We start from the raw sequence: 24,955 nt of genomic DNA, 5'->3' as shown, positions 1-24,955 counted from the left end.
AGGGAGCCAAGGTCACCCTCACCTACCTCACTGCTCTTCCTAGGACCTGACTTTGCTGGTGCCACTCAAATTCATCTCTGTAAACACCCACTGCTAACGACTAGCAGCTGTTGGTCCCCAGTAGCCTTGACCAACAAAGGTGACTGCTGTTCCCATGCGCTCCCTCCTTCCATGCCTAGTTTTGGTATTCCTTTATTCCTTCCTTCCTTCAGTATGTGTTTGTCAAGCCTTTATACTAAGCCTGAGGCGACAGACAGGCAATTAGTCTGATTATTTGGGAAAACAAGAGAAATTTATGAAGTCTAGTGACACATTTGGATTAACCTTTCAACCAGCTTTTCCAGGCATGCATTATAAATGGGCGTCTTAACCCCCCATAATGGACTCACCTTCATGCTTAGCTGGCAGTCCTCCTGCCCTGCTTTGACTGGTTTTAGCCTATAGTGACATCTTCTGGTCATTCCTAGTGTGCACCCCACCCCCATGCAAGCCTGTGGTTCTCCTTCCAACTAGAAACTGTTCCCTGTCTTTCAGAGCAGATGGATTGCAACCCCTGGGGTTAGTATCAGGACCAGGGTTTTGTAAGCACCATCCGCACGCGGAGGGAGAGGAGGCACAACAGAAAGGCAGAGACAGGCATTCTCAGAGGCTGTCATGGATGTGTGACTCCTTCCAGCTGAAGGTCCCCTAGTGTCCGTATGAGAGGAGGGCAGTCCAGCGTGGGCAGCCCCCGTCTCTACGCTGTAGGGATTACCACGGCAGCAGAGAAATGAGTGGAGCCACACCTGGGCTCGCACACCTGGGGGTGCTAACAGCTAACCTACACTCAGATGCCAGTAGCTCTGGAGAAGCAGTGATTACCAGCAGCCTCCTCCTTCAGGGAGAATAGGCCCGAGGTGGCTGACTGCCTCAACTGGAAACACTTGATGCTGCTTGAAAAACCATCCCGTGGGTGAAAAGGAAGATCCGCTGAAGGGTAAGTCTCCAGGAGTGTCCAGTGGCCTCACAAATTGCCTAGTGTGTTGGAAGTGGGAAGGCAGGTAAGTGGGAAGGCTTGGTTGGGCAAAGGATTGAGGATGCTCATTATCCTGAAGGACGAGCTGTCAGGGAAATGCCAGAGACGCGGTCTTCCCACCCAGAGCAACTGACGATGTGAAAGTCCAGCCTGATGCGAATCTGATGGCGGAGGCAAGTATGTACAGAAACACGGGCAGCGCTCTTCCAGTGGTCAGTTCTGTTCAAGCACCTAATGTGTACCCGGCACTGAGACAGACACTGGGGATGCCGACGGGGCTAAGATTCGGGTCCCTAAGGAGAGCATTTCAATCTGATGTGCTATGAACGACTAGAGCAAGTACAAGGCACAATGCCAGCACCTTGCAGGGATTCTGAGCCCAGCCTAATGCTAGAGGAAGTTTCTGTAAAACAAAAAAGAATTAGATGAGGCAAGAAGAGTGGAATGGAGTATGAGGCAGAAAAATCAGCATGAGCCAAGGCACCGAGGCATACACTAGCCTGCTGCGTGTGGAGGAAGTGCACTGAAAACATCTTACTGGGAATTACAGGGTAGTGGCAGGAATTGAGGATGGAGAGGTAGCCACCGACCAGGTCGTAGAAGGCCCCAGATGCTACATTAAAGAATTTAGACTTCTGTAGGCGACAGGGAGGACTTTAAAGGGTTTTATAAGCATGAGAGTGATACGATGAGATCTGTGTTTTAGAAAGCTCACTGTGGATGGTGTGTGGAGATGGAATTAGGGACATCAGTGGAGGTTACTCCTGCAGAAAACAAGACAGAAGAGGAGTGGGCAGACTGGAGAGATATTCAGGAGGTAGAAGGAAGAAGACTTGATGAGAAAATGTAGGGGAGATGATAGAGGAGGGGTTAAGGAGGCCTCCCAGGTCTCTGGCAGAAGGTTCCAGGTGCCTGTGGGCCAGCCATCCAAAAAGAGAGCTGAGTGAACAGATAGTGCCCCCAGAGAGTGATCTGGGCTTAATGTGGAGCTGTCAGCAAAATGTGGTCGTTTCAGACCTCGATGACGTACTTAAGGATTGGTTTCCAGTTCCACACGTGTGGCTTCAGATATTTGAAGACAGCGTTTAAGTACCCCGAGGTTTCTCTTCTTTATGCTAAATTTGGTTTTCAACTCTTCTCTCCACTGCTTCAAGTCCCCTCACGATCCTTTTGTTTGCCCCTGAATATATTCCACCTTATTGGAACATGCCCTCCAGGCACAGTCTGACAAGTAACAAGCAGGGAACAGTCGATCACTGGCACATTCTTCTCTAAACGTGGCATCATATCACATCGGCCTTTTTGTCAGGCACGCCATGCCACGGACACACAGTCAACTCAATTCTTTCATTCTTTTACACACATGCCATTTGGAAACCCAATCTACTCTGTCCCGGACCTATGCAGTGTGTTTGTGGTCCTGTTTAATTTCTTCTTGTTTGACTAAGCTTAAGCCTGTCAAAACGCATCTCGATTCTGATTCTATCCCCCAATATCTTCACCATCTCTTCTTATTTCTTTTGTCAATGCCTGTATCCACGCACTGATCAAAACAGAACAAGATGCAGGTGAGAGCAGGTCTGGGCGCTGCTGGATATCTCCCTTCAGGTTGACATAAACCTGAAGGGTGGTTTGATTTTGTTTTAAATGAGTGAGCCAAGCTCAGCCACAGAAAACTCATACTCAGCCTGTTTCAGTTAGTAGGGATTGAACAGAAGTATTTTGTGACCAAGCATGTTACTTAATTAAGATGACCAGGTGTCACATCTTTAAAGTGGAGTCAAGACTCTCCCTCAGTTACTCGGGTTAATTTAAAGGCCATTGTTTGGTGCCTCTGTATGCCCAGGGTGCCTTTCCAGGCAGGACACAGGGAAATGTTTGCCACCCTCTACAAATCTAGACCACCTTTCGCCTGTCATTGATAAGCAACTGTGGGAACAACAGCAACCAGAGAAAGAGCTGTCCAAGCAAGAAACCTGGGGGCCATCCTTGACTCCTCTATCTTGCTTACCACCAACACCTGAATTTTCCCCAAGTCCTGCTGATTCTAGTTCTTGATAGCTCACAAATCCATCCTTTCGATCACTGCTGGAGTCAAGCCCTCATCACTTCTCTACTGGATCACCGCATCAGCGTCCCGGCTCACCTCCCTGTCTCTGGCCTCCCATCCATTCCACACCCCTGTATGGCACACATCTGACCTATCATTCCCTAATTAAAACCCCTAATGGCCCCCTGTCAACTATGACATGAAGTTCAAGCTCCTCCACATGCCAGGCCTTGTGGGACCTGGTAACCACCTTTCTTTCTCTCCAGCCTTACCTCTGTCAAACTCCCTCTACACAAGCCTTTCTCAACCACAGGTAATTCTGCACCCCTCTCTCCATTCCCCTTCCTTGACTCTAGGACATCTGACAGTATCTGGAGACGTTTCAGTTGTCACAACTGGGGTCAGGTGCTACTGGCAGATAGTGGGTTGAATCTAAGGATGCCACTAAATATCCTCCAAGGCAGACAAATCATTATCTGACCCCAAATGTCAATAGTGCCAAGGTTGAGAAATCCTACTCTATATTCTATGTTCCAAGTAGGTAAAAGCAACTTTAATATTCCAAACTGTACCCAGGCAAAGACCCTACAGGCCCTTTTCCTGTGTATATGGAGTGCCTACTCTTCGGAACGGCTTCTATCTGTCCTTTGTAGGTTACCTGGAAATCTCCAAAACTCAACTCAAAAATGGCCTCCTCCGTGAAACTTCCCTTGACCTTCCTGGGCAGACCTAACTGTCCTGGTATTCCTCTGTTCTAGCTGTGCTGGCGTCTCCCATTGTAGCGTTCATCACAATGTGCTGTATTGCCTAGTGATTTGTCTGCTTCCCCCATTGGACGAGCAGCTCTGGGAGGGTAGGGATCGTGTATCATTTATCAACATAAGCTCCTCTGGGCCTGGCACAATGTTTGACATAAAATAAGTGATGAATAAAAGATTGTTGAATGAATGTCTACAGCAGAAGCAGCAGAACTCAGATGAGCTAGTAGGAAAATGCCTATCATTTTCTTTGATAAGGAAAAGCCACTAGATGTCAGTATTAAATAACACATATACCACTTTATGCTTGTGCCGGAGCATTTGCAGGCTGTAGCTATGAAGGAGATCCAGCTACAGCCAGCAGCTGTTCCTGGCTTTCCGTGTCGTAGCCCAATGTTAAAGAAGGCTGGAAAGTTTAAGGTTATTAAAAGTAAGTAAATGGATAAAAACAAGAACCAGCCATTTTAAAAATTTTACTTGTAACGGATTATCTTGAAATAAGTACCTGAGTTCTAAGTCACAGAATTCGAGATCGAGCAAGAAGAAACCTTTGCAGTGGCAAATTATCTGAAGGTCAAAGCCTTCACTTTAGAGGTGAAGAAATCAAGGCCCCGAGAGAGGCAAAGATTTGCCCACAAGTCACAAGTTGTCAGTAGCTCTTGGGAAGCTGGGGATGCTTTGTGCCCAGAACTTACACATGAACTCCCAACAATACTGTGAATCAGATGTCATCATTCCCATTTTGAGGATGAAGAAACTGAGACTAACAGAGATGTGATCTGACCCAATGTCACACCACAAGTTAAGCTGGGGCCCTCAGGCTCAAACCAGTCTCTCTTTGACTCCAGATCCTGTATTCTTCCTATCCTACTGCTGAGACACAAACCCAGGACCTCTGCTCCTGCAAACAAGCTAGAGCAGTGATCCTCCAACTGTGCTCCCAGAATCAGCAGCATCAGCATCACTTAGGAACTTGTTTGAAATGCTCATTCTTGAGTCCACCCACAGAAGCAGAAACTCAGGGATGGTTGCAGCCTGGCGATCTGTGTTTTAACAAGCCCTCCAGGAAATTCCGATGCACACACATGTTCGAGTTCGAGAATCACTGTCCCAGGCATGTGGCTTCAGAACTGAAAGTCTCTTAGGGATCCCAGGGGTGCCCAGAGTGTGGACAAACCAAGTGAACCCACAAGAGAAGGCACGAGGCAAGCTTAAGGATGCCCACTGCTGTCCAGGGAAAGCCCAGGGAACTTGGCTGGAGCAAAGTTATGAGGATCCTGCTGTAAACATTTACTTTCCTTTAAGGCCACTGGTTCACGAAAGGCCACAATAAGGTTGTTCCTGCACCACTCAAAGGGGAAATAAATATTAAAGCCGTTTTTTATGGAAGAAGACCAGAAAAACTATACAAGTTAAGGTCATAGGAGTGATCAATAAAAAGTTAATTTAAGAAAGGAAACAAATTCTTAGCCCAAATCAATAGGAGTGAACATTTTATTATACCTGTAGCTTGGTTTTGTATTTTCCTTTTAAAGTTCAGCCTTTGCACATCTTGTTCTTGGAGTAACGATGAGTGGTACAGAAATAAGAACTGTGGTTGGTGGTCCTAAATAGTCTGTGGGGCCTGAATATGACATTGAGTCATGAAAGCTGAAGGTCTGGCCTCCTTCCTTGGTTGATGTCTAAGCCAACTGCACAGATCCTCCCACTGTGTGTGAATGACTCGGTCAAATCAAGGAGGATGGTGTGCAGATCAAACAACATTAATATGTGATCACAGACTAAATGAAAGTACAGTTAATTGATTCAAAAGCACATATGCCTCCAGTGGGATTGGATCCCCCAAGCCCTAGAGTTGCCATTTTAACTGCTTTTCTTGTGTGACTCAGATACAGTCCCCAAAGAGGAGTCCCGTAAACACTCCGCTCAGCAGTGGCAGCAGCCTCAGAAGAGTGGGGCTTGAAGAAGGGGCTACTTTGAAGTGGGTGGATGCTCATTTAGATGTGTTGTCTTGGGTACATTTGTCAGAACAGTCTTGTGGCTTAGGAGTTGGGTTGTATCCAGTGAGAAGAGTGACCTGTGACACTCACACCAAGTGGGCTACTCCCAGCAGCGCCACCTGTGCAATTTCACTTGATCATCTTCACAACACTAGGAAGACCGAAATGATCTGGATGCCAAACTTCTCTCCTTTTCCCCTTCAAGCTGATGCTATGGACTCACGACCAGGCTGGGCTTTCCTGGGTAACCCAGGAGAGGCAGGGAGCAGGACCAATCCTTGGGAGCCCACTGAGCTATGACAGCCAAAACTTTCACTGGCTGTTTGAATGGGTTGACTTAGAATCCTCAGCAGTACATAAGCATTCCAGGAAAAGCATCTACTGGACAGAAAACCAACTCGGAAAAGGCTGAAGGTCTCACACCGACCAAACAAGAAAAGAAGATTTCTGAATGTCTGCAAATCCAAACCCAATGTGGAATCCTACGCCCAGTATGTACTGGTGATATTTACTTCTTTTTAAAAGAAATCTAGCTCTCCTCTTTCCCAAAGCCCAGCAGGCTCCAAAGCACATAAATCTAAGGACTTTTGCAAACAGTGAGAAAGCTGAGATTTTAACAAGATGTGAAATTCCAAGCTTTGGGACCCATAGTTACCAACCTTCACCCAGAGTCCACTCAACCACCTGGCAGCATGAAAAGTTGTGCCACTTACACAGCCCCCTGACGTTTTTTGCATTCTAAAATTACTCTGTGAGTTTTGGATCATTAATACTCAGTGTGTTTTTGAGGTGGAAAGAACTTTTAGAGAAAAACCCTTTCAGTGTGTAGATGAGGTAGCTGGGGCCCCACAGAGGGGTAGGATTCCCCATGTCCCGTGGAGACCAGTTCCGCCCTGATGGACAAGCTCAGGCTTCCTGCCTTCCTTTCTGGGGACTCCTCCCGCTCCACATGGTACTTCTCAGCTTCCTGAGTGTTTCTATCTGGCATCTCCCTGGCAAATTGTCATCCCCTGTGGGTTGGCATCTAGGGCAGCCAGGGAGAGGGGCTGGTTTTCTTCTTGACTCCACAAGAGTGGGCGGAGGTGAAAAGGGGTCAACGTCACCCCCCAGGGATCAGGAGGAAGCCGGGGGAATGTCTCAATGCTACCCCTGGGGGTTAATGTCTTGCTCTTTGGATAAGCATCCTAGGTATCTCTTGTCCTGGATCTCAATGAAGATAAAATGGAAAATATATATAAAGTTCTTGGAAGCGAGCCTGGAACACAGCACTCAGCAAATGTTCATTACTATTATTGTTACTGTCCTTGCTGTTGACGCTCTGCTGATAAGGGTATTCAGCTAAAAGATGCTATTTGACCTTCCTAAAAATCGCAAAGCTAGCTGGTGACTGTCAGGTCTATGTGACTCCTGAGCCCAAACTCTGGCCCGCCGCCCTGATTGATGATGCCTTAATTTGGTCTTTGGCCAGGCGGGTCTCAGCCTCCAGCCTGAGTGCTCTCACTGGTCGTACATCCTCACTTGGACCTGGGCACTGAGCACAGCCTAAGGAGCTACAGGCCAAGGGCCCGGCTGGCCTGGCCGGAGCAGGAAGTTTCAAGGAGGAGGGCGCTGGATGTTCCAGGCTGTGAAAGGAGGGGGCTGGTGGCTGATGGAGCCTGCGGGATGGGATCTGAGCACGGCAGAGCTGGGAGCCGGGGCCGGGGCCAGGGCCGGGGCTGCGGTGCAGCTGGCGACCCCTCTAGCCCAAATGTCCACAGATGAGGAAACCAGGTAGCTGGCTCCCTCGCCATCTCATCGTGAGAAATCTGGAGACCCAGGGGATCCTTTCTTTCGGGACCTCCCCAAAGACAAGGAATCAAGTCACAGGGCTTTTGCAGATGGCAGGCAGTCCATAAATATCATTTAAGGGCACTGTGAGCAGGCTGCAGCCAGCCGCACTGGTCCACCCGCCATCCCCGTGCTTTCAGGGAGGCAGGCTCGTCGGGTGCGCTTTGGAGAAATCGTTAGAGGAAAACTAGTTCAGATAAATGCCTGCTCTCAGCATTGTGCTATTTCCCAGAACAGCACAGGGGAAAAGTTTGCCTCTAAATGAAGGCTGCCCTTCTCCAGTCCTGGGTGGATGTTAATGAGCTCTAATATTGTTTTAAGGTGCTGAGAGAGACGAAGTGCAAAACCCCGGCTTGTGGGGGAAACAGACCTGGTTTACCACTTAAACTGTGAAGAATGGGAGCCATTCAGAGTTTCAAGGGCTGGCAGGGTCATGCCTCCTTTCCCCTGGGAGGGTTTTTTTTTTTCCCTGCAGGTATTCAGGCTGCAAAAGGCACAATTACTGGGTAACACGGCTGTGCTGTACGCGTGTGGAAATAAGCATTATATCCAATCCTGGGCACAGCCTCATTTCCTTACAGTGATAACACTGGGAATGGAAAAATAACTCACTCATCCCCCACCCAACCTCTCTCTCTAAAAAAAGAATCCATGTCACACTGGAGTGAGTACAGGAAGGGGCAGCAGAGACACAAAGTTTGTGCTTGAGCAGAAGGAATGACTTTGAAGGTTACGTTAATGCTAAAGCTTACAAGAGTTCTTCAGGTTCTGAGAGTCAGAGGTTTATTTTTCACGATGTAGGTAAAAGACTTTGAATAACTGTGTTTCCCCTTTAAGGCAAAAAGAGGACCTGCCCTGGTGTCAGTGGTGTGGCACTGGGGAGCCAGGGGCCACAAGCCCTCCCCAGCCCTCCCCTGTCACAGGCTGTTCCTCCAGTTTATAACTGAATATCATCCTGGAATGACCCAAGTTCTGGAGAAAAGTTTTTTGGGGGGACCCATTCAAAATGTGACAGCGTGGGAAAACTTACAGTATGTGAAATCAGACAACTATGGATGTGCTGAAATATAAGTCCCGGTCCCATTTTGGTTGATGAAAGCACAACCATCCCACTATTTCTGACCGAGTAGAAACCCTTTTAAATGGCACTTTCCAAGCACCATCTTGGGCAAAATGGAGCCTCATTTTTCTGAGAAGGGGGTGGGGCCATCTTCTAGTCCCAGTGGGGAGCAGGTCACTCCGTCTACGCACAGACTGAGTTCTGGGCTCTTCTCCAGATGGGCGAGAACCATGTTCCATGTGTGTAAACGAGTCCACTTGCTGAAAGCAAGCCCTTGGGGTGAGGACTGATGGGGGCACCACAGGGGAAGGCAACAGACTCGCATTTCACACAGAGGAGCAGGGCCGGCAGGCCCCTCAGAGGTCACTTGGTCCAGTCACTTTACCAACAAGAACACCAAAGCCCAGAGATGAATGACAGGGTCGCGCCCCAGGTCACAGGAGCCGTTTTGTGGCAGAGCCGGGATCCAAAATCATCTCTGAGTCCTTCCCCAGGTTTCAGAGTATCTTGCCCAAGGTGACTGACAAACAAGAACCATCTTTAGGAAAAGACAGCCCCTCCATTTGGTAGAAGCTCACTCATTCGCCATTGCAGGGTTTGAAAACCATAAAGAAGGACTGCAAGTCAATGCTCAGACTGGGTACCATGCCTGACACAGTTTCCCACCTAAGGCAAATGCTTGAGGGTGGTGCCACCCTTGGATTCTTCTATCAGCCGTTCACTCGGAAGATACATCAGTGGGGAGTCAGATTCACCTACAGAGCTACCCGCCCCCATCGGCTTGCCTTTTCTCCCTGGAATCCAGGTTAATTCTCAGAGATAATGACCCACAGTGAGTTGGATTTAAGGCCTCAGATGAGGACTCTAAACGACATCCCCCTTCCCACAGTGGTTTTTCAGAAGGGTCATCTGAAGAAAATCCACTGCTACCCTGGTAGAAGGAAGATGGGAGGGAGGAGGAGAGGGAGGGGAGACAGGTTAATAACAATCAGAAGTTTCATGGGAAAAGATGAATGACTCACTGCTCTTGTATCTTCGCCTTGATGTATCCAGGGCACAGTATAGAACTATCATTTTAGAGATGAAGTTTGAAATTCAAACAAAGGAAGTGACTTGCCCAAGGACACACAACTCATCAGCTGTGGGTCCTGAACTGGAACCCAGGTCCCTTAACTGCCAATTCAGTGTCTTCCTCCCTAGTCTCTGTTCATTCAGACCCCAGTGGATGTCTGAAGAGTCTACCTCTCTGGTTTTGTCTTTCCAACCAGGTGGTACATACTTTAACGGTCAAGACTCCTCGGCATCTCTCCTATCTCTCAGCACTGGGCCCAGCACCTTGTGGGAATGCAGACTGGTGAGTCAGTTAATGGAATGTCTATCATCACTCAAGCCTTGGAAATGGCCAGGGTGGTCCTTTTGCCTTCTCCGACCTCGCTGGGCATCAGCTCGTCCTCTGAGATCATTCACTACTTTACAGACCCCAAGGGCTGTTGTCCTCCAATCTCCACCATCCCCATCCTATACCTCCCCTTTCCTCTTGCCTTTTCCTATTGGAATCTCTCAGCTTAGGTTGCTCCAAACTTGGATCTGGAAAGAAAGTGCGCAGACCAACTCCATTCATCAAGGTGTCAGGTACTTGGCACCACCAGGACTTCCATTTTAGAGAGGCATCCCTGAGGGGCGACGCTGCACCCTCTTCACTTATGGGAGAATTTCTGGCAGCAGATGGGCAAGAACTAAGGGGCAGAAGGCCTTCCTGAAATCACAGCCCGTAGGTGACTGGCCATGGTGTGCCAGTGAACGGCTGCTTCAATAGTCCCAATCAGGATGCCTGATCCTTTCTGCTCAAAGAAAGCACAGGAATTTCAAATGAGGCCATTTGGTGACCATTTGATCAGACTTCTTTTCCTTTTCAGAATCATGAATCAGTCATGCACACCTGACGTTAAAACAAGATTTGATTTCCTGAGGACTTTCTGTGAAGTCCTCTTGTTCCCCTGCCCCACTGCCTTCCTTTTATCATTCAGAAGTCAAGGTGTCACTAGAAATGCACGAGGGGAGAACACAGCGACCTTCACCTTCTTCATGGTGAGAAAAATGTGTTGACAGTTGACATGCGGGCAGGTCCATTTTGGACAGGAAACTGTGACTGCATTTCAATGTACCAAGCATAGCTCAGGTGACAAGTGACTCACCTCGGAGGTTCTTAAATCATTTGAAAGATTTTGATGTCTCAGTTCCTTTTCAAGGATTAAAGAGCTATTATGCCAAACCTTTTTGAAGGTATAACATTCTCTTTGTCCTGTTCTTCTAAAAAGTTCTCTATGGCAAAGTTGTGTTTTTTTTTTTTTAACAAAGCACATTTTCATCATCTCTCATTAGATCCTTACAGCTTGCCTGTGAAATAGATAGGTCCAGTCCATCTCATAGATGCAGGTATTAGTGCGCAGAGGTGAAAGGTCACAGAGCTAGCGAGTGATCAAGTTACAGATGCCTGAAACCCATGTCTGGACATCCAGACTCATGTTGCTATGCCACGCCATTTTGCTCATTTATTTGAGAATGAGGAATTTTGCGTGAAGAGATACAGAGCTTTCTGCAACACCCTAATAGGATGAGCCACCAGGGTCAGCTTTGTGCGGTGGCAGAATTTTCCAGGGTACTGAGAAGCAGAGTTCTCCCCCCTCACAATTGGCACAGAAACCACAATGTAAGGTTTATTCCTTTGGTTTAAGGCTCTGCCTCCTAAATGAACTTATTTACAAAACAGAAACAGAATCACAGGCCTAGAAAACAAACCTATGGTTACCAGGGGGGAGAGGGGGTGGAGAAGAATAAATTAGGAGTTTGAGATTTGCAGATATTAACTACTATATGTAAGAAAGATATACAACAAGTTTCTGTACAGCACAGGGAACTATATTCAATATCTGGTAGTAACCTGTAATGAAAAAGAATATGAAAATGAATATACATATGTACATGGATGACTGAAACATTATGCTGCACACCAGAAATTGACACAACATTGTAAATTGACTATACTTCAATTTAAAAAAAGGCTCTGCGTCCTGTGTGTGGGGGTGGGGAACAGAGAAAAGAGGGATAGAGGGTCATAAGCCACTAAGATTTGTCAGTCATTTAGATGGCAGAGGGTCTAAATCACCTCTAAGATATCTCGCCTATAAGTTTAATAATCAGATCCCACGTTGGAGCAGGGTGTGTGTGCAGGGCATGTAAAGAGACGGGCACCAAGTTTTGAGGAAGGAACAGGAAACTAAGAAGGAAAACTGAGGACACCACAGGCAAACTTGGCTACTTTAGAAATTTTCTGGGGCCTAAGGACCCATCAGGAATCTCTGGTTTAAAGTAAATGTGAAAGCAAAGATACAAAGGGTAAAGTGCAAGGCTTTGCAGGGGAAATTAGCAGACTGATTTTACTTTGAATAAGGTCCAGGATTTATCGCTAAGTCACTGGTCCAGACGTATTATCCATCCAATCAGCACTCCCCTGCACAAGCACTCCCTTGCTCTAAGCCAACCAAACTCTTCCTCCCTGTGTCTCACATTTGCCTTTGCTTCTGCTGGTCCCCCAGGCACAACACTGCCTGCTCCTCTCTACCTGTCTCTCCAAATAGGTCTTCTCAAGGCTTCCCTCCTCCTGATATCCAGAGCTGAAGCAGCCATGCCTTCCTTGAAGCCTCTAGAAAGGGTTACCTTGATTTCTCCCAGAGGACCCTGTTCATCTGACTTTGCGATGCTGGTGTTCATTTCCAAGTTTGCTCTTCCTCCCAAGGCTGTGGGCGACGTGGAAAGAGGGTCTTTTTTATATCGCCTCTCCTCTCTGCCCTTGGACCTAGCTGGCTCCGAGTCTTGAGAAACAGTCAGCCATTGATAAATGCTTTCTGCTTAAGAGCTCCGTCTCTGGAGTCAGAAAGTTCTGGAAGGAAGCCACAGCTATGTAACCTTGTGCAAATTACTTAACCTCTCTGTCTTGGTTTCTGCATGCACCCATTTCACGGTGTTGTGATTCTTCAATGAGATAATTCATGTAAAATGCTTAGCACGATGCAGGGCACCCGGTATGCATGCCACAATGATCTGCTATTAATACTATTTTTCTCTTAATGAAACATGCCGTCCTCTCGGGCTCCCTTTATCAATCACCCAGCAGAGACATTATCCCACAAGCAAAGGGGATCGTGTTAGGAGGGTTTGTTCAATGCCCTGGCTCACACTATATTTGCAGCAACATTTACCCTAGCAAAACGCAGGGAGAGACAGGAACTGGTTTCAACTTGAATCCACTATTTTGGGGGTCCATATGCTGAATGCCGCCGAAGCCTCCACTCCCTGAGCAGCGGTTTGTAGAGATGGAATAGCGGCAGTTTTTCATTTTCCAGAGTCCACTCACCCTTCCAAGAATCTCAATGCCTCATTGATTCATAATACAGTGCATAAAGATTTCATTTATCCTGCCCACAGTGATACATTATGGAGGCAATCTGTTTTGCCACTGAAAAGTTTGCTTAGTAGAAAAATTTGGAGTTTTGACATTCAGGAAATTACAGTCATCTGTAAAACACGATTGATATGCCAAGGCTAACATTTTCATTGCACTCGCAGAGCCAGAATAACTATGATAAAATATGTGTTACCCCACACACGTTTCAGGATCTCTTAAGGAAACATTCGTTAGCTCTGAGAACCCCTCCCAAGGCTCCAAGGCTGCGATGGCTGTGCCGGTTAGCTGTGTACCCTTCACGAGGATAACACCACTGACCAAGCCAAGACTCAGGCTCTCAGAGAAAGCAGTGGCCCCCCACGTCTTCTGATTTGGCCTGGGGGCGGAGGCTGGAGCTACGTTTTCCCAGTGTCACCAGGTTAAAGACATGAAAGAAAATCAAGGAAAATGAGTTTTTAAAAATTCCACCCCTGTGGTGGAATTGTTAGCCAGCCACGAAAGGCACAGGTGGATATTAGGTAGAACTTGAAGTTGAAGGCTTGCAAAAGAGAAGTTAGACTGTTCTATATCTGCTCACATTTTAAATTTGCTGTATATTTATACCCAAGCATTTCTTTGTCTCTTTCTGGGTACAATTTCCAGTGTTAAATGGCATCAGAAACCCAAGTCTCTGGAGCTATCCACCTGTTCAGCTTTTGATTTCAGAATGATAAATGCAGTCAGTTTAGCTGAGGAGGGTGATCTCCGTGGCCCCATTGAGGGAGCTGTCCATTCAGGTTTGGCTGGGTCATGGGCAGTTTTTACTTGGTCCTCATTCATTGAGACCCATGGGAAGTACACATGCAAACGGTGTGGTTCTGGGGGCAAAGGGACAGGTGCCACTGCCCTTGACACTGGAAATGGCTTCGAGTGATTCCCTGCCCAACCCCAGGTCAGCTTCTTTAGGTACTGAGAAAAGCATTCTGCACAAAACATGGAAGTCAGCCTCGTGGATCAAGCAGTCTTCGAAGTCCTGCACAAACCCATAGTCAGTTACAGCAAGTGCTCCGTGACCCTTTACTACGTGCCAGGCATGAGTCGGAGTGATTAACACAGAGTAATGCATTTAGTCACTATCACCACCTATGAGGCAGGTGATAGTACTGTTGTCCTCTTTTATGGATGAAGAAACTAAAGCACAGAAAGGTTGAGCAACTCTCAAATTCACACAGCTGGTAAGAGGTGGCGCTGGCATGCTAGCCTCTAACAGGGTGGCTGGAGAGCTCCTGCTTTTAACCTTGATGCTATATTGCCTTGCTTAAATTATTTTTTTAGAGGAGGGGAGCCTTCTCTTGTCCTCCTGAAGCTCTTGATAACCTCCACCTTTTTTTTTTGGTTACATTTACAAAGCATTTTCCTCCTGCTCTGAGTTAAGCTTCTTGCAGCTAAGAACTTGGCTTCATCCATTTCCTAGCAGTGCTTGCACAGATGCTAGAGGGGCAGAACTAAAACCCCTCTAAGGGTTGGGGAGGAGGAGAGACGGGTGCCAGAGACACAGGCAAAAGCACGCCTACTCAAAAGCATTTGGGCCCTCCAGAGGGCGAATCTGAGGAAAAGTGATTTCTCAAAAGGGAGTGAAGGATCCACTTGCCCTCCCTGCCCCCAATGGTCTTAGAGCTTTGGGAAGTACTCATCTTCAGGGTTCTTGGGTCTGACTGCTCCCCTCTGAGCCTTATTTAAAGTGACTTGGCAACTAGGACAGGACTCATCAGAAGACTAGGATGAGAGGAAGCAGAGTTAGAGGAAGGAGGAGACAGAGAGGAAGAAAGCAGGGTCAAGGGGTTGGTGAGGAAACGAAAGGATGAAGGGGGAGCAGAGAAAAGAGCAGAGAGGAAAAAGAAGAATAAAAAGGAAGTGGTGTGAGGTGAGATGGGCAGGTGGCTAAGAGAGGAGGGAGACCAAGGGGAAAAGCAGGTGGGGATGCTCTCCCTCCTGCCTTCTCTGATCCAAACAAACCCTGTCCACACAGGCGCTCATCTCCTTTACTAGCCATCCTTGAGCACTTGCTGGACGCCACCGAAAGGCTCTTCCATTGCACGGGGCTCCATCCAGACGACCTTGTTCTTTCCCTTCTCTGAGCAACAAGTGCTCTTAGAGTCAGTACTTGACTCTTTCTCCTAAATTTTTAGACATATTTTTGGGTCTGTGATTAGGCTATATACTCTACAGGCATTGGGATCAACTCTTACAACATTATTTCTGTTCCTGAATCTCTCCCCAACCATTACAGGAAATCCTTTGAGCATGAGGGTGACTGACATATTAAGTCCCTTACAAGCATTAGTTTATATTTATTATCATGTACTTTATTAGAAAGTAAATACATATCCTTGCAGGTATGGGGAGGAGACAGAAAAGTTTTTCTTGGGAGGAAAGGCAGTGTTTGGAGATTGCAGATGCTGGGAAATGGAACCCGAAGGACTCCCAAGGGAAGAATGGACTAAGTGCCCAAAATACGTCACTCACTTAACACTTCCCCCGAGTTTATCTACGGTATAAAGCGAGAGATCCCTGGTACATTCATATTCTTATATAATCATTCCTCTCTATTTATATGATACACACGAGTCAACTTTAAGAAATAGTTCTTAAATACTCCTAGGCATGAGTAAGAAAGCTTTTTGGAAGTCACTTCAAATCCTTTTTGGAAGTAGGCGGGATATAAAAAAAGAAGTGGGGCAAAAATAGAAAGCCTCTTCCCTTTGTTTATCTCCAAGATGTCTTACAAATTGATTTAGAGGGCTGTATTACTCTGTGAGTCACACTTTTGGCTTAGAGCAGGTTTCGAAAGCCAGAATCCATAAAAAGGACCTAACATATTGTGAGAAAATTGCAGGGCACTCTCACCCAGATGGTTCCTGTGTTCGCCATTGGGCTTGCCTGCCTCCCGATACCACCCCCAAAATTGACGATGCTGCTAGGGCTTGGGAACTGGCGGCATCCGGTCTATTTGGTACTCTCCGACTCCAGGGTGAGGCAAGTGATCGTCACCCTTAAGGGACTGTTTACAAAGAAGACTCTCACAACCCCTGTGGCTTGTCGAGAGCGGCAAGGATTTGGGAGCCCCGCTAAAGACAGGCACCCAGAATGCCCGGGTCCCGCTTCCCAATGAAGGCAGGCTTTCTCTTCCATCCCTCCTGCTTCAAACCTGCACTAACTAGGTTTCTCTTTCAGTAGTCAGTCTTCAAGATCTTAAGAAAGGAAGGCCTTTTCAGGGCTCTGTAGCTGCTCTCGCAGGTAGCTCCCGGGCTGTTCTTTCCACCATCCCAGCCCCCTTCACCAGGTCCTCCCGCTTGAACGATTCAATCCCTTACCCACTTAGCAATTTTCTTCATTCCTGTCCCCAGATAGTTTCTTTCACACCTCCCCCTACTGTTCCGCTTCCTCCAACTCCGGAGTGATCGATGACCCAATAGGCATTTACATTTAGAAAGCAATTGCATTTACATAAGCTGCCTCTTACCAAGAGTCAAAGAGGCACAACTATAATACATATATAATAGGGAGAGCGCCTGTTTCATCACCCACATTTACAGTGCCTTCCAACACGATAGACTGTTCTAGGAACCGGTCTACGAAGGGAGAGAGCCCTGTAAAATGTATCACTAATGGTAATCAATGAGCTTCAAATAATGCGCTCCATACCTCGAGGTGAAAATATAACGAAAGTAGGGGGAAAACATATTTACTCCTTAAAGTTTGCTGAATTTAATTTGAGCTTTCATTGATTTCATTTAATACAAAGATTATATAATCAGGAAGTCAGGAGCAATTGAGAATAGCAGGCCTAGTCTGCACCCATCAGGGCATTTTGGTAATATCTAGTAATGGCAGGAGATTCTCATTTAATTGAATTGGGAACACAACGTATATTAGTTTACAGAAACTTAATCAGTGTGATCAAATTAAAACGGGCCACTCAGACATACCATCCTGATTAAGGCACTTGCAAACACCCTACAATTATCAGAGATTTGTGGTGTTAATGATTTAAACTCACGTCTTTTCCTCTGGGGATTCAGCCTTGGAACTTTTTTTTTCACTAGACAATTAGAAAACTCCATCCTTTATTTTGAAAAATGTTGCAACAGTATTATTGACACTAATTCTCAAAGAATGCAGAATAGTAAATAGCATGTGTCGCTGATTTTTTTTTTCTTTTAACAGTCACTGCCTTCTCTTTGGGATGAGGCTCATTAATCTCAAAGCTTTAGCTCTTGGGAGCGGTAATGAAGTTTGGCAATGGTGAAGTGACCATTTTTAAATGCATTAGAGGAAAACTCCACTTTTCCGCTTTCTGCAAAGCAGCTCTACGTTTCACTGAAAGGAGTTTGCGCACGCATGGTGCTATTCAAAAACCACTTTGAACCAGCTAGTTGTCCTGAGGAGGAGACTACAGAAGTAGGCTATTTCTTCTAAATGTGTTCTTAATAGACCATTACGAACACTAGCTTGGGAGATGGGAATTACTCCTCCCCCTACCTTTAAAACCCATCCTCCCAGCCCACCACCCTTAAAACGCAGCCCTAGTAAATTACCTGGGAAGGATCTCGTGTTTCCAGCTCTATTATTGGTGTGAATAGTGGTGATGGGGAGGGGTGTGTCTAGCTATTTGTTGCTACTTTCAGCAAAGCCAGTCCCCACATTTAACAGCAGAGAACAAAATGGAGTTTCAGAGAGACTAGATGACTTTCTCAAGATGACAGAGTTAATAAGGATCAGGTCTGGGGCTAGAACCGCAGTCTTTCGGCTTTCAGGGTTTTTCTTGTTTATTTGTTTGGTTTTTTTGCTCATTGCTGCTGGTGCCCGGCCTAGTTTCAATTAGGACAAATTCCAAGTCATTGGCATCTGCCTTAAAAAAATGGTGTACAATGGAATAAGTGAGTCACTTAAGGAAGATAAGGATGACTGCGGGGACAGAGGGGAGGAGGATGAACTGGAGGAGGGGAATTGGTTGCTGAGATGGGGTGGGGGATCTGACTGCCCACAGGCCTGGCAGCAGCCTGCTATGGCAAGATGGTTAGAACCAACATCTCCCAAAAGCACGATCAGGCGTTATTTCCCAGACGCTAGTTTGGAAAGGCAGGGACAAGTGGTGGGTTAAAATAAAGAGGCCTGTGGAGTGAGAGCACCTCAGAAACGCTCCATGCATCTGTCTGTAATATCACGGGCTCAGGGGAAAGCAGCAAGTCCTATACTTGGCTCAATACCCAAATCCCTCATACAAGTCTCTTTTGTTTAAAACAACCTTAAAGATCTTCAAGATTCAAGGAAAAGGATTCATTTATGTATTCATCGATTCATTAAAAAAAAAAAGGCTAAGCCATGTTAACGTTTTCACATACTGAGTTACAGGGCGTTCACTTTCTATCCTCACAAGACGATGAAGCAATAGAATAAGTGGTCTTTCCCAGGGTGTGTTGAAGACACTTGATTCTGTTTCCTACGGACAATTTACAGAAGTGTCTCGTATCAGTGCATATACTAAGAGCCCATGATGTACTCTGGTACGCTCTGTGGAAGATAATAGAATTCCACCTACTCTTCCTTAAAGGAGCCATAGCCCTATGTGAGCTGGAGGAACATTAAGAAGAATGAAGCTGTTCTTTCCAGAACTTTGTCTTTTATTACGCAGCATCCAGTCCTCCAGCGGCATCTGTGGTTCCACCTTCTTTGCAGAACACACCACGCTTTTTCTTGGCTTCTAGTTATCTGTGTATATGAGCATCTTCTCTACTAGCAAATAAGATGCTTGAGAGCAGTGACGGAATTTGTTTCTGTTTTAGCCCTGATTTCTCCACCTCCTCCCCTCCTTCTCTCCCACCCAACCCCAGCATCTGGTACTGTGCCCATCACATACCAGATGTACAATATTGCTGATTGACTTAATGAACACATATTAGTGCTTGGTTAAATGCTAAATGGATGTTGTTCAAGATGAGGTCGGGATGCTCTCAGGCTGCCTCACGAGAAACATGAAGGAGGAAGTGACATATTAATTGTTTTGCAATATGAGTAGTAACAATAGTTCTATTCAATGAGGACCAATATGAACCAGCATACTGCATAAGTTATCTCACTGAATCCTCAGACAATCTCTAGTAGAGCGGGAGGTCCAATTATTACCGCCATTTTATGGATGAGGAAACTGAGGCTCAAAGAAGTTAAGTGCCTTGTCCGAGATGCTAGAGCTGGGATACAAACCCATATCTATCTAACTCGAAAGACTGAGCTCTTCCCAGTAAACCAGGATTCAGAGAGGTGGAGTTGAAGGATGGACGTCATTCAAGATAGGTGCAATGCTATGAACAGAAAGGGAACGTGGCAGATGAAGAGACCAGTATAACCAAGGGCTGGGCTGATGGTGACACTATATATAGCTGGTGATAAAGCTGAATTAGTCAGCGAACATAAAATAAAAACGCTAAGAGTTTTAAAATTATAACAAAAATGTAGATAAGATTGTATGAAATACCTACAATGAATAAATATTAGAAAAAACCCCGGGCCTTCAAATGGCATTCAACGTAACAATCCAGACTTTAGCTTAAACACCCGCCTGACTATTTTCTGAGAGAGGATGGCTTAAGCAACTAAAATCATCCTCTCCCCAAGCTAATGGTCCTTTCTTCCCCTACAGGTTTCATTACAGCCTAGCACAGAGGCCAGTTTAAGGAAATGGAGTGGAAATAGTGTGTGTTCATTTAGTCTTCAGAACAGAAGCCAGCTGGGGAGCATTACTCAAAATCTGCGGCCCTTTTTTCCCCCTCCGAGGACTTCAGATGCAGCCTGGGTTTAGGGCTGTACTCTCAGGGAACCATCACCCGTCAGCCTGGTTCCTTTCATCTGTTCTGAGCAATGTGGCCAGAAGAAGGAAGTTTTTTTTTCCTTTACTGCTTCTTTTGTTTTTTTGTTTTGTTTTTGTTTTTTGTTTTTGTTTTTAAGAGCTTACAGAATCGATACGGGGGCTGCCAGATTACCCGAGTCAGGGCTGCTTTGCCTGTCCCTAGGGAGCCGGGCCATGGTGGAAAAAGGCTGTTATCCCATACTCTGTTCCTTGGACAGCCTCAGGCTGGGTGTCCACGCATAGGTTGTCAAACTCATTCTAAGCAGAAGGGCTTTAAAAAATGAAATCTAATCAGTCCTCAATATAGAGAACAGATTAAAACGGAGTCACTCAGGGAAGTGGAGTGGAGGCCTGGAGCCCTATCTTTTTCCCACTTTAGACTCCCCATTACCCCTACTTTCAGCGGGCTCTGAGGTCCTGCTTCAGAACCCAAGAGCTCTACAGAACATAGATCGCAAACCACTGGTCCACACAAAGGAAGGATGTAGTAAGCACACTTCAATGGCTCTCTGAGCCCAGGTAGCTTCTTTAGACTTCTTTTTAGCTTTTTTTTTTTTTTTCATCTGTTAGAAGCCAAAATAGGAATGGAAAATGGTGACAGAATGGACAGGCAGATTCCTCACCAGGAGGCATTTGCAGAACAGGGAGTGGGGGAGGGGGAATACATCTTTTTCTTGGTACTCCTGTTGCTTAGCACAAAATGCCTTGTCCATTGTAGCATTTGGTAATGAATGGTAACGACTTCCATTTTCCAAGAAAGAAGGAAAAAAAACAACAGCCATCCACACCATGTATTTGTTTCCTTCTTGCCTCCAGGTGGGTGACAGAGACCCAGATACCCAAGTAAAGAAACCCACCGCCTCCAAAATGAATGTGTTTCCAGGGACAATGCTGGTTATGTTTCAATAGTCCCTGAGATACGGATGCTACAGAGGGACGGCAGAGAGATGAATATTTAGTGAGGCACCGGGCATGTGGTTGGCAGAAGGCATGACAGCCTGCGGGATAACACAGGCAATCACTGCAGACCTGGCAGAAGGACCGTCAACGTTCTCAGGGAAAGAGACTGAACCTGACAACTTCACTGACGCAGAAATGCACTTTTATCCAAAGTTCTAGGAAACACTAGAAAGAGCGTATGTGTGACTAGCTATTTTTTCCCAAAGGTCTTTAGAGACATGATAGCGCTTGTTTTCACACCCTCCTGGTGATGCCAGGAGCAACAAGAAGGATTATCTGCATTTTACACTAGGAGGAGCAGCCCTGGGAAAGTGACATGGGGGTAGCGGTGGCATACTGTTTTCTGACAAAGATCACAGTTGACGCAGGTGCCCTGGTGCCTACTGTGAAGGCCATAAAAGAGCTTGATCATTCTAGAAGGTTCCATAGGCCCGAATAGGAGAAATGAAGGTAAACAGGAAGAGGCTGAGTAGAGAGCATCTCATGAAAACCCTGGGAGAACACATCTCCTTCCTTCCCTGAGAAAGAAGGACCCTGTTGAGGAGCAAAGCCCAGCACACCTACTTCTGTCATCATGACCTTTGATGCCAAAAAAGCAAAACCCTCTAGATTCCAGGGCATGGAGAACCACTGCCCTGTCTTGTATCTGCTGGGGCACCTGGACATCCACCTGAAGGGAACCTCCAGGATGGGGTATGATCCATGCCACTGAAGCAAGTGATGAGCTCTCCTTGAACCAACGTCAGGGGGTAGTTTTCAGATTAAATGAGAAAATGCATGCAGTAAAGCACTTAGAATAGGGCCTAGGGCATAGGAAGAACTCAAAAATGTTACTGCTCCTTCTAAAATTCCTGGCCCTTTTTATAGAGTTGGCAGTCTTTACTACTTCTGTTGGGAGTGAATTCTCTTAAGTTCTCAATCTGCATATTATAAAGGATGTTTTGCTTTCTTTTTGGTCAGGTACTTAAAATTATTTGACTCTAATTGAAGACTGGCCTACCCTTGGGCTCTATGGAGTCGGGAAAATAATTTAGGATTTAGAGAAAAATGGACCCTGGTTTCCTTCATGGCTCTGCCACTTATTATTTGTGGCTTGGGGCAAAATACACTATCTCTTCTCAGCCTTAGTTTTCTCCTCTGTAAGCTCTAGATGGAATTCCTGCCTCAACGGGTCGTCGGTAAAATTAAATGAGATAATGGATGAGAATGCTCTTTGCAAACTATAAAACACTGTACAAGTAATGGGTTCTTTTTATTATTAGGAATTTTGGGCTTGACCAGACTTGCTTTCTTCCCCTGTCACGTGTATCCTCCAGTTCACACTAAGCTTTGTAGACAGTGATGGCCAAACTCATATCAGGTCTGCCAAATGGCATAGGACTAATCAATTGATCATTTGATTAAATTATCCAGTCAATTCAGGCAACCCATTTTCTCAGTTGTCCTCATCTCCATCCACACTCAACCCCACTCAAGTGATCCAAAACAGTGGCTTGTGATGTCATATAAATATATTCTTCAAGCAACACGATGTTCTTCTTGGACCATCTTCACCATCCAGGGATGTTAGGCACCCAGTAACTGATGATTTGTGCTTCATATGAATGTGACATCTTAATCAACCAGTACAAATGCTACTTCAAGCAAGCACTAACAGATGGTGGCCTGAATTTTATAGCATCATCCGTATTTTCCAGGCAAAATTTATAGTTCAGTCATCAGTGAGCTGAGTCCTACCTCATTTTTCTTTTCTGTTTAATCTTTAGCAAGCAACCATCCTGAAAACCCAAAGCATGTTCTGTAATGAAGACATAGCCATGGACCAGTAATGTAGTTTTATTTCTGTCCTCCCCACTCCTCCATTCTCAGGTTGTATGCACCCAACACACATAGTAATGAGAGTGTTAGTCAGGTGTTGATGGTGGAGCCCCAGGCAAGATCGCCTTATCTTCAAGTTGAAATGCTAAGAAGGTGAGATTTCACCACCTTTCAGGGCCCCTGAAGAACCTTCTATCTACTCAACGCTACTCCTTCCAACTAAGGCCTCCAAAAGTAGGACCAGTCTTCTAATCTTTCTGAATCTGGGTCTAATATAGTCCCAAAGCACAAAGGGCATTTTTAGAAAGGATGGATGAACTTAGCCTCTTGGGACAAGCCCAGATATGGCTGCAGTCTTGGCCTTATCACCTATTACCTATGTGATCTGGAACAAGTCAATGTCATCTCAGATTCCTTGTCAGTAAAAAGAGCTAATAATAACCTTTGCTTTATAAGCCTGTTGTAATGATTAAACAAGATAATATTGTGTAAAGCACTTTGCACAGTGCCTGACACATAGAAAGCATTCAATAAATTGTAGTTAATAAAACCATTATTATCTATTTGCTGTATGTGAGGAATGGCTATAATTTTTAAATGTATTATCTTATTTAAATAAATTAAATATTTCCTCAAATGTCAACTTTCACTGATGTCTTCTCCAGCCACTTTATTTAAATTTACAAATTTCCTGCTTGTATTTCTCCTTATCCTCCTGCCCTGCTATTTTCCTCCTTTATAACTTATTCCCTTTAAAAATACTATATAGTTTACTTATGTGTTTAAAGACAGTATCTCTCCATTAGAATAGGCATGAGGGTAGGGAATTTTGTCTGTTTCATTCTTTGCTATGTCCCCAGAACCTACAATAGTACCTGGTATCTCATAAGCAATCAATAAAATTTGGGGGTAAATGAAGAATTTAATCCTTAAGAAAATCCTATGAAGCAGACACTATTAGTAGCCCCTTTTTACAAGTGAAGAAACTGATGTACAGAGAGATTAAGAAACTTGTCCAGGCAAGTGTTGGGATTTTAAAGCAGCAACTGACCTCCAAAGTTTGCCATCTTAACCATTATGCTATACTGTTTCTTTTAAAGAACTCATGGAGGGAGAAAGGGAGGAGTGAAGAGAGGGGAGAAGGGAGAGAAAAGAGAGGGAGAAAATACAAATGAGAGAATGAGAATAATGGGAAGAGTGTATGTGATTCTATGAAATTTAGAGTCTATTTTTCATTTGCTTCTTGCTTTTTGGTATCCTCCTCCTCCTCATGAATAGTATTTACTTTTTTCTGAAGAAATTTTTGTGCAGTAGTTTGGAAATCTAGCTTTGGCCTTTTGATAAAGGCAGTGATCAATCATTTGTCCCCAATATAACATCTTTAGAGGACACTTCCATTGTTCAGCTATCTCTCCATTGTTTTTTATGCATCTTTTCACAAAGCTAAATGGGTGGGAATTATTTACACATCAAATAAGTCATAGCTATTCTATACTCTATTAGAGGTTCTAGCCAGTGCAATAAGGCAAGAAAAAAAGGCATACATGTTGAAGAAGAAAAATAAAACTGCCTTTATTCACAGATGACATAATTGTCTGTGTAGAAAATCCAATGGACTCTTCAAAAAAGCTCCTGGAACTAATATGTGAGCTTAGCAAGTTTGCACAGCATAAAATCTATTTACTATTATACTTCTATATACTAGAAAGAAATAATTAATAGTTAAAATAAAAGGCTACTATTTATCATAGCCTCCAAAGTATGAAAAACTTAGGGATCTATCTGACAGAAGACAGGAAGAATATGCACACTGAAAACTACATTGCTGAATGTAATTAAAGATCTAAATAAATGGGGAGATAAACTATGTTCATGGTTAGTAAGACTCAATATTATTACAATGTCAGTTCTCCCCAAATTTGATATATATATATATATTCAACACTATCCCTGCCAAAATCTTAGCAGGTTTTGTTTTCTTTTCCCGGAAATGTACAGGCTGATGCTAAAATGCACATGGAAATGCAAAGGACCTAGAATATCCAAAACAACACTGAAAAGGAAGAATGAAGCTAGAAGACTCATACCATCTGATTTCAAAACTTATTATAAAGCT

The 24,955-nt window shown here is 45.2% G+C and overlaps 1 protein-coding gene and 1 long non-coding RNA gene across 4 annotated transcripts in view; one reads left to right on the top strand and one right to left on the bottom strand.

Moving 5' to 3' along the window:
* HS6ST2 (heparan sulfate 6-O-sulfotransferase 2) overlaps positions 1 to 24,955 on the bottom strand; it is a 272,381-nt gene that overhangs the window by 5,019 nt on the left and 242,407 nt on the right. The window lies entirely within an intron of this gene.
* Positions 437 to 23,450, top strand: LOC116661837. Its single transcript, XR_004317822.1, has 3 exons — positions 437 to 976; positions 9,979 to 10,064; positions 20,878 to 23,450. It is a non-coding gene; the product is annotated as an uncharacterized LOC116661837 (long non-coding RNA).

The sequence above is a fragment of the Camelus ferus genome, chromosome X (assembly GCF_009834535.1).
Source record: "Camelus ferus isolate YT-003-E chromosome X, BCGSAC_Cfer_1.0, whole genome shotgun sequence".
Classification (NCBI taxonomy): Eukaryota; Metazoa; Chordata; class Mammalia; order Artiodactyla; family Camelidae; genus Camelus; species Camelus ferus.
This window is presented reverse-complemented; position numbering and strand designations above follow the sequence as displayed.